Below are 10533 nucleotides of genomic sequence, written 5' to 3' on the forward strand. Positions count from 1 at the left end.
GATAGTATCTTATAAAAAATATGCATGTGAACTTGGAAAGACTTATGGAGATACAGGAAGATAGAAGGGCCAGGTATGCTGTGGTCCATGGAATCACAAAGAGTTAGACATGACTGAATGGTTGATCAATAGCAACTGAGTCAAAGAGGGTAAAATGATTTGTCAAGGATCACACAGCTAGTAAGAATCAGAGACCAGAATTGAACTCAGAAATATGTGCTTTACTGACTTTAGGCCCAGACACTGTCCCACCTAGCTGGTCAATTATCTGAATAGAAAAAGACAACTTATTCTGAAATAATGCCTTTAAAAACCCCCAATACTTCATTGTTTGTTAAGATGTTAATTTTATTTTGAAAAGACAAATACTGATATTTTTTGATGTCATATTATTAGAATTTCTCTCAGTATATGTCCTTGATTTTTCTGGCTTTGTACTACAAATAGTGCATTCTCCTGCTCACTCTACTACAGCCCATTCCTTAAGCAAAACATGCCTCTCCTTTCTTCTTCCACCTCTTCCTACTTATGGAAGTCAAATGGGTGAGTTCTAAGATCTCTAGTCCTATGCTTGTTGCCACAATATAGTGAGATGAATGCAAGGAGAGGGTGTTCTAGCAGAGAATACGATGACATGGAAATTTGCTGAATAGATTCAGCAACACAAACCTGTGGGTCAGGTTATGCTTTCTGGCCAGTGTCTTTGTTGGAAGAGATTGATGGTGTGCTGGTAAGGGTTTCTATTTAATAATCAACTCTAGGGGAGGTAAGAAGACTCCATATAATAATTTTAAAATTAAATCTTCATTCTTAACATTTTCCGAATAACTTTCTTAAATCTAGAAATCAACAAAACAATAAATTCAGTCCTGCTTTGTAGAGTTTGCTGATTTCCAAGATGTAAAAGTTCCCAACTGATAATCTCAAATTGGTTCTAGAACATTCTTGAATGGGTGACATAGTGAGCAAATTAGGGATTAGGAAACACCCTTATCTGATATTAGTTCATTGGGTTTTTTGTTATTTAGAGTTTTTGCACATTAATTCATAAATTGGGAAGTCTAGAGAGTTTATAAAAACCCCCTGCAAATCTTGTCTTCCATTTGCTTAATCAATGTACATTTTTAATCATTTGGTCCTTTGCATTTTTAACAATTTTGGCTCTCTTCTTGAAGAAAATATGGTTATTCCTTTCATATATCAGGGTTTAGGGGCAAGGTGTCCCTGAAATCTGGAAAATTTGTGAAAAATTTTTGTTCCTGCCTTTGTACCAAAGAAGAAATTTTAATTTTTCTTTCTTTTTGTAGGGTATTTATAGTACCTTATTGTAATATTTGGGTTGATATTATATAATACTTTACATACACTTTATGTATTTTTGAGTTATTCATTTTTTTTTGTCACCAGCTGGTCTTTGTTATCTGCAACTTCCACAGAACTCTCCCAAAAATGCCCATTAAATTACTTATGCCAACAATAAATCAAACCTCAGTGGGGAAAGTTGCAATGTGGAAAGGATTACCATATTCATAAAATGCAAGTGTTAGTTTTCTCAGTACTTTATAAGTCTTTGGAAGCTCTCATTTCTTGATTGTTAATGATATGTCAATAGAGATCTTTTAGTTCCCTTCTGTGCCTACTTTTGTGTAAAAGTCATTGATTATGAAGGTACAAATTCAATCTGTTTTGGAAACTTTGTGAAGTTCTCTATGGATTTCTCTTTTACCTTATTATTTTTCCCCAGTGGATGTTGATATAGAAGCTGTAATTCTACTTCCTGTCACCACCACCCTTATTCTGCTAGTGACTCCACCCCAAAATTATAATGTCATTTTGTATACATTGTGTGTGTGCACACATACATATAGTACTGCATCCAATAGAAGGTAAGTTTCTTGAGCACTGAGAGTGACTGTTTTTTGTCTTTGTTATGGGAGAAAATCTTCTCTCTGAGTTCATGTCATAGTAACGACCAACAAAATAGAGTTACCACAAGGAAGAAAATATAGAAATAAAAACCTAGATTTTATTATTAAACACATGCATAGGTTCATGTCTCTGAGAAAACAATGAACCTAAACAATCATCAACACACTACCAATTCTTCTTATAAGTAAAATTACATTAGAGTGACAGAGAAATTATTATTTTATATGTTGCAACATTGTACATTCTTTGTAGTCCATCAAAGTTAAAGAAAAGACAGATTGATGATAACATAGTTCATTCAAAATCATAAAAGTTGAGTGAACAAATAGTCATAATTTCATATATACCCTAAGGAAACAAACCTATCAAACAAACTCTTTGGCTAAACTAAGTGAAGTTGCAGATTAAACTACCTTTAGATTGTTCAAAAATAGGCTGGTAAAGGAGTACGATATATATGCCACCGTGATAATCAAGAAGACTTAGCTTCAAAGAAATCCTCACTTGTGCAGTTAGCTAAGGGAGTTAACAAATAATTAAATCACTTTGACTTCTATATGAGGAATTTCATACAGACTTCTCTTACTTTAGGAGTCTGATTTTGGTCTGATAAGGTTAATATTAACAAAGACAGGCTTTTATTTAAGAAACATTTGCAGGAAGAATGACCCTGAGACTTGAATAATAAAAGAAAATTAAAAATAAAAGATATAATTGCAACTTTATATTCCTGATACTTAGCATCTAGCAAGTATTAACACTCCTAATTTGTAATATGAGGAAAAGGAGGTTGAAAAAATATAAGCTGGGTGGAGTCATGACTTTTAAGGAACTCCAGCTCTCACCTCCTCCAATTCATATGAAAGGTGATTCTGAACAAACTTTGCAGATACAGAGCCCACAAAATGACACAAAGAAGCTATGTTCCTGCCAAAGACAGCACGGCAAGCTGGCAACAAGTAGTCAGCAAAGCACACTGGGGGTCGACACCAGTCCCTGTGGAGCCAGAGATTCTGGCTGTAGGGACTTCAGATCATCAGCAACTATGGTGGTTTCCAGAATTATCAACCCATAGATGCTAAGGACAAAGTGAGAAGTCAGTGCAGTGTGGACTTTGGACTGTGGGATCCAGTAGTTGGGAGTGCATCAGATTTTACCCACAGGGTGAGAAACAGCTGAGGCCCCACAGCCCTGCAGGTGCAGCCACACATGGCTGCTTCAGCTCCTGGCCTGCAGATGGTAGGGGGACCAAGCAACCAGTCTGAGGGGTAATCCCTCTTATTTTAACCTGCTTGGATCTGGATTGTGGTCTAGGGTGGAGGTCCTGGGGTATACAACCAGCTTGCCAGAGCATGTGGAGTCTTCGAAGAGGGCAACTAACTCTTTGGCAGCTGAGAAAACCCCAGCATTCAGGATGAAGCTCCCCTGTCTGGTATCAGAGTCCTACTGTGGAACAAAACCAAAAGTGAAGTGATTGAGTGGCAACATGAGTAAAGGAGGGAAGCAAAGTAAACACAGCAATCCAACTTTACACTCCTACTTTGGGGACAAAAAGGATCAAAGCATGGAAGAGGATTAAGACAGTGAAGTCAGAACTCCTGAAACAAAAGCTTCCAAGGAAATTACGAGCTGGTTACAGGCCATAGAGGACCTTAAGAAGGATTATGAAAAGCAAATAAGAGAAGTGGAAGAAAAATTGGAAAGAGGAATGAGAATGATGCAAGAAAATTATGAAATAAGAGTCAACAACCTGACTGAAGAAAATAACACCTTAAAAAATTGACTAACTCAAATGGCAAAAGAGGCTCAAAAAGGCAATGAGGAGAAGAATGTCCTAAAAAGCCAAATTCGCCAGATGGGAAAAGACTCTCAAAAGCTCACTAAAGGGAATCATTCCTTCAGGATTATATTGGAGCAAAAGGAAGCTAGTGACTTTATGAGAAATCAAGGTACTATTAAACAGGTACAAACAAAAGAAAAAAAATAGAAGGCAATGTGAAATATCTCATTGGAAAAATCACTGATATGGAAAATAGTTCCAGGAGAGATAATTTAAAAATTATTGGACTACCTGAAAGCCATGAACAAAAAAAGGAGCCTTGAAATCATCCTTCAAGAAATTATCAAGGAAAAATGCCCTGATATTTTAAAACCAGAGGGCAAAATAGAGGTTGAAAGAATCCACCAATGCCCTCTTGAAAAAATCCCCAAAAGAAAATTCCTTGGTATTTTATAGCCAGTTTCCAAAATTTTCAGATCAAGTAGAGAATATTAAAAATAGCCAGGAGGAAAAAAACTGAATATTGTGCAAATGCAATCAGAATAACACAGAATCTGGCAGTTTCTACACTGAGGGAGTAAAGAACTTGGAATATGATATTCCGGAGATCAAAAGAGCTATGATTAAAACCAAGAATCTCCTACCCTGCAAAGCAGAGTATCATGTTTCAGGGGAAAATATTGTCATTCAGTAGAATAGAGGACTTTCAAGCATTCTTGATGAAAAAAACAGAGTTGAATAGAAAATTTGGCATTCAGATACAAGAAGCAAGAGAAGCATAAGAAGGTAAACAGGGAAAAAAAATTCATAAGGAACTTATCAAAGTTTAACTATTTACATTCCTACATGGAAAAATGACAATTTTAATGGATGAAACATAAATAGTTGAAGAGAATAAAAATATATACATCTACATAGAAGGGTATTTTGGTGTATGAATACATATGTGAAAGTGTGTATATATGCGTACAGGTATACATAGATATAGGGCACAAGACCAACTTAATTGGAAGGGATGATACTTAAAAGGTGAAATTAAGAGGCGAGAGAAGAATATAATGAGAGGATATGGGGAGAGATAGAATGGGGTAAACTATTTCATATAGAAGAGTCAAGGGAAAATGGTTACAATGGAGGGTAAGAGCAGGAAGGCATAAGCAAATGGGTCAACCTTATTCTCATTGAATTTACCTTAGAGAAGGAATAACATGCACATTTAAATAGGGTATCTCACCCTACAGGAGAGAATGGGGATGAGAGGGGGGATGATGGAAGGGAGGCCAGGCTGCGGGGGGAGGGAAATAGGAAGCAGCCACTTTTGAAAAGGGAGAGGATCAAAGTAGAGAATAGAACAAGTGGGAGGTGGGATAGCAGGGAAGGAAATATCATCAGTCTTTTACAATATATCCACTATGGAAATGTTTTGCATAGCTACACATGTACAACCTATACTGAATTGCTTATCTTCCCAGTGAGGGTGAGTGACAAGGGAGGAAAGGAATGAATCTGCAATTCAAAGTTTCAAAATCAAATGTTTAATATATATATATATATATACACACACTATTAAATATATATACTATTAAATATATATATATATATATATATACTATTATACATATTATTTTATATGTAACTAGGAAATAACATATAATGGCACTGGGGCATAGAAATCCACCATGTCTTACTAGAAAGTCGAGAAGATATGGGAGAGAGGAAATTGGAGATGGGAATATCCAGTTGGATTGCTATTTGGGGGAGGTGGGTAGGGCAAAAACGGGGAGAAAATTAGTAACTCAAAATCTGGCAGAAATTAATGATGTAAACTGGAAGTTAATAAAGCATTTGATTTGAAAAAACATTTAAGCTTATGATGACATTATTTAAATTAAGAAAATTTAAGTTTATGATGACACAACTTTAAGTATGCTAGGTAGAATTTTAATTTGAGACTTCCTAAAAGCAACTCAAGAACTGGAGTTGAAGGCTCCTAACCTGAGAGATTTTTCAAGAACTTCTGTTTCTATTGGATTAAACTTTGGAAATCTAAAGTCTTTTACTCTACCAAACTCAGTGTCATATTGGATTAGAAATTTTGTGGAGATATACAGGAAGATAATAATTCAAATTACATATAAGTAAATACAGTGAATATTTAATAATTTTACAATGACATTTTATTAGTTAAAATTAAAAAGTGGGTTTTTTGTTTGTTTTTAACTCTGAATTATAATCTAAACATCAATTTCCCAGCACAACACTGAATTTGACTTTTGGTACTACCAATTGGACTTTGGACAAGAGAAGAAGTAATATCCTTTCTTGAATTATGAGAAAAACCTGCATCAACTAAAGTCTTTTTTTCTTTTTTTGGCATGTGACCTATATGACTTTGGATAAGTCATTGACTTTTCTAATCCTATTGTAAAAGTCATCTTAATACCTGTTCTGTCCACTTTTCAAGGTTGTAATAAGTCTATGGAAATTGTGAAAGTGAACTCCTCTGTGTCTGCCAAGCAATGCTTCTTATCAGTGATGTGCAAAGACAAAAATGAAACAAAACAACAGAAAAGGGAGAATCTGTCAATATGAGGCAGAAGTAGTTTTCACTCATTCTATCATGAATGCATACTTATATTTAATATTCAAAGTTAGTCAGTGATTTAGCATCTAAGTAATCTAAAGAAGAAAGAAATAGAAAAGTAGGAAAAAAGTAAAATTATAAAAAGTGAACTCATTGGGGAAATGTTGGCAAAGTGCCAATCAGGAAGGAGATAATTAGTACAAAAAAGACTGATGAATATTCATTCCACAATTAAAGTAGAATAAAAGTAAGTAATATTAAATTTGAAAAAGGTGCCCAAGGTTAAAAATTATTTTTCAGTAGTATTCTCTCTCTCTTATAAGCTTTTATACACACACATAAATATAGCTAGTAATTTCTGCACAATTAGTATGGTATTAAAGAGACAGAGAGTCCAAAATTATAGTATTTTATATAGAGTTTAAAATTCTTAAATAAATTATACATATAGAGAGGAATAGTATGAATATATAGAGAATAGACTGATATATGTATATATATATATATATACACACACACACAAAACATATACATATGTATACACACAAATATATGTGTGTGTGGGTTTCATACTTTTAGGAGACAGGAGTTCAGCACAAAGAAAATCATTTGTTCTCAGAATAGAAGGTTAACGTCAGAAGGAAATTTAAAGGTCACCTAGGTAAAGAGGAGGCTTATATATATTATGATGTGTTCATATCACCCAAGCTACTTACTAGCAGAGCTAGACACAGAACCTGGATGTTGTGCTTCCCAAGGTAGAAATCCTTTCTTGACACTTTCTGATTCTTAAAAACATTGTGTTTTCTCTTACCTCTTCATATTTCTCTCTGAAGTATCTGTCCCAATAGCCCAACAAAAAATCAATGGTTATTGTCATCATTAAATGAATCTACTAGGAAGATGCATCCAAATTTAAAAATACTAAATGGAAGGATCAAATTTAGCCACATGAAATAACTTTTCAGATAGAATGATCTACATGTTTGGATGTTTTTTTTAATAGACAGAGACTAATTTTGTGTGAAGGATGCTGAAGTGGAACTCTTTTGAGGAACAGAAAGTATGAGCCAAGATCCCTACTGTGTCAGACACGTACACTTTGGTACCAGGTTGAGAGGAAACCTCAAGCTGGAAGTCTGTTTGCGGACAGCACTGACTGATCAGTATATTAAAACACCCATGGCAATTACTGCAAGAATCTTGCTGGGAAACAAACAAACAAACATAAAATAAGCAGAGAAACCTGTGACAAATATGCTTTGTAGTCCCAATATAGGTGGAAAGCTGCTAATAATGCTGGCTACTTTAATAATGAAATGGCTCGTATTGAATTGAAAACAAAGAAAGGAAAAGAGATGATGCAAAATGATGAATATCCCCGGCCCCAAGGAAAGATGGAGTAACTGACCAAGTTCTCTCCAGTCTTAAAGAAAGGGTGAATTGTTGATGCAGGAAATGCTTCTGTAGTGTCTGACCGAACTGTAGCATAGTGAGTGAAGATTCTGTTAAAAAGTGTATCTTGACCTTGATTGACAGTTGTGGGCTACTTTGTATTTGGATATGATCCCAATATCATAGGCATTGTTACTGTTCCTGCCATTAGTGGAGCATTAAAAATAGTCTGGGGTGAGCCTGAAAGACCTGATTTGGTCTAAATGAAGCTTTTGCTCCACAGTATCTAGCAGTGGAAGAATCTTTGCATATCGATCCAAGTAAAATCAATGTGAATGGAGAAGCCATTTCCCTGGTCCACCCTTTGGGAGCACCTGGTCATTTTGTTCACAAATTAAGGTTTCGAGGTTCAAAGTATGCTATGGGATCATCTTTTATTGATGGTGGCCAAGATACCGTGTTTCCCCGATAATAAGACCTATCCCAAAAATAAGCCCTCCCCTTACTGTGTACGATTCCTCTAAAATAAGCCCTCCCCCGAAAATAAGCCCTATTGAGATTGCTACTGTAGTGAAGGTGATCCCCTGCGCTACACGCTACATTACGGTACCCTCTGTATGCACCATCCCTCCCCCCCCAGTGAAACGCACTCCGTGTTCCGAGCTGCATCCAATCAGAGCTGCAGCAGTGAGCGCGTCATCCTGTTCTTCCCCAGTGATTTGCTTGCTGGCGCCATTGAGAGCAGTGCCGCGGAGGAGAGCTGAGGCAGGACAACATAAAAACCTGGTATGTAAGCGGGAGTGAGGGCCATGATGGAGGATAAAAAGGGCATGATGGAGGAAAAAAGAAGAACTCAGGGGGCATGATGGAGTGAAAAGAAGGACTGATGGTCATAATTTTATTATTCTGTCTGTTTTGACCCCCAGACATCAGTACAAAAAGGAAGAGCTATACTGTTGAGTATAAGAAAGCAATTGTAGAGGAGTCACATGGCAAAAATCTTGCAGTTTTCTGTAAAGAAAAACTTTTGGATCTTCGAATGGTCAGAAAATGGAGAGCAGATTATAATAACCTCAATCAACAGGTGGATGAGGGAAAAGGGAAAAAGCGCAGGTCTGGATCAGGTCGGCAGCTCTTATATCCTGACTTGGAGATCCTCATTGGTGAATGGATTGCTGACAGGAGAGCAAAGGCCTTGGTTGTGCGCAGGGCTGATATTCAAGCATTTGCCCTTTCAATGGCACCAGAGTATGAAATGGTCTCAGAAGGATTCAAAGCATCACAACACTGGTTGGATGGTTTCCTTCAACGGTATAGGTATGAACTGTCCCTAAGAAGATCAACAACACTGTTTAAGCTGGAAGATGCTGAAGTTATTAAATGTGCACTTGCATTCAAGTCCTTTATTGATAGGATCGACATTTCCAAGTACCAAACCTGCAATATGATTGCTATGGATGAAACTGCAGTGTTTATGGGACAAGGATCTCAAACAACAATTCATCACAGGGGTTCAACCTCAATCTACATTCCCACCACTGGCTATGAAAGTGCACGGGTCACCTGTGTTTTGACAATTCGTTTGGATGGAAAGAAAGCCACACCTCTAATCATCAGTAAGGGCAAGGAAGATAAGATTGAACATGTATCTGGCATTTACATTCTTGAAACCAAAAAAGCCTGGTGTACACAAGCCATTATAAGAAAGTGGGTTGATTTAATGCTGCCACTTGTTATGCGAGGTAACCAAAGAGGTCTGATAGTCTGGGATTCAGCCAGCACTCACCGTGCTAAAGAAATGAAGAACTTCCTTGCAGAGAGAAGAATAGATCAAGTAATGATTCCTACAGGAATGACTGCCTATCTCCAGAACCTTGATATTGTAATAAACAAGCCATTCAAGGACCATTTGCGCATAAAAGTCAATGACTACATTGAAAATAAAATGGAAAGAAATCAGCGTGGAAACTTTGTGAAGCCCTGTCTGCAAGAAGTCGTGACTTGGGTGAAGAAGTCATGGGATAAAATTACTGACAGCTGTGTCGCCAAGGCACTACGAGCAGGTTACCTGGACAAGACATATTCATTTAAAGAGAGGTATATTACTGGACATGACAGATTGGGTCCACTTCTTCTGAAGGAAATGGAGGCACAAGACATCCAGGACGGAATTCAGGGTATGGACACTTATGACGATGCTGTTGAAGAAGATGACATGATCATTATGGAATAAAGGTACATTTTTTTGTTCACATTTACCTGTTTATTAAAATTGCTGTCAATGTTCATTAAAATAAGCCTTCCCCTGAAAATAAGCCCTCTGGTGTTTTTCTGTCCAAAAAAATTAATAAGACAGTGTCTTATTATCGGGGAAACACGGTATCATTATTATCATTGAGAATGTGGCCTGAGGAGCCGAGAACACAGCGACTAGATGCCTTAGTCTGTAAACATTTATTTGTTAAAAACTGTATGAAAGAAAAATAATGAACTTCACATAAGTTCCTGACATTGACCTTATGTTGCCAAAGAAACTTCCAGTGGGCCTAGGGAGTGCAAACAGAAGTGGATTCTGAGGAAACTAAGGTAAAGAAATCCATTTATCCAGGATGTCTACCCATCGTAAAACAAAACTTTTTTTTTCAAGATTTGGCGCAAAGAGCATAAAGTATAAATTTAAGGGAATTAAAAAAAAATAGGACTCCTGCCTTATAGTCACCAACACCAACATAACTTTGTGTCTTATTCCACAATTGCAAGGCCGTCTTACCAGTTTTTGCTTCACTTCTCTAATGCCACTTGGTTCACTCCTCTCAAAAATGATGTGTTTTTCATTACATTACAA

The 10533-nt window shown here is 36.6% G+C and overlaps 1 pseudogene; it reads left to right on the forward strand.

Moving 5' to 3' along the window:
• Positions 1–7316: 7316 nt before the first annotated feature.
• LOC138145181 (3-ketoacyl-CoA thiolase, mitochondrial pseudogene) lies at positions 7317–10099 on the forward strand (annotated as a pseudogene).
• The last annotated feature ends 434 nt before the right edge of the window (positions 10100–10533 follow it).

The sequence above is a fragment of the Petaurus breviceps genome, unplaced genomic scaffold (genome assembly GCF_028583685.1).
Source record: "Petaurus breviceps papuanus isolate PSGF00001 unplaced genomic scaffold, PetGlider_PUasm1.0 90730, whole genome shotgun sequence".
In the NCBI taxonomy this organism is placed as follows: domain Eukaryota; kingdom Metazoa; phylum Chordata; class Mammalia; order Diprotodontia; family Petauridae; genus Petaurus; species Petaurus breviceps.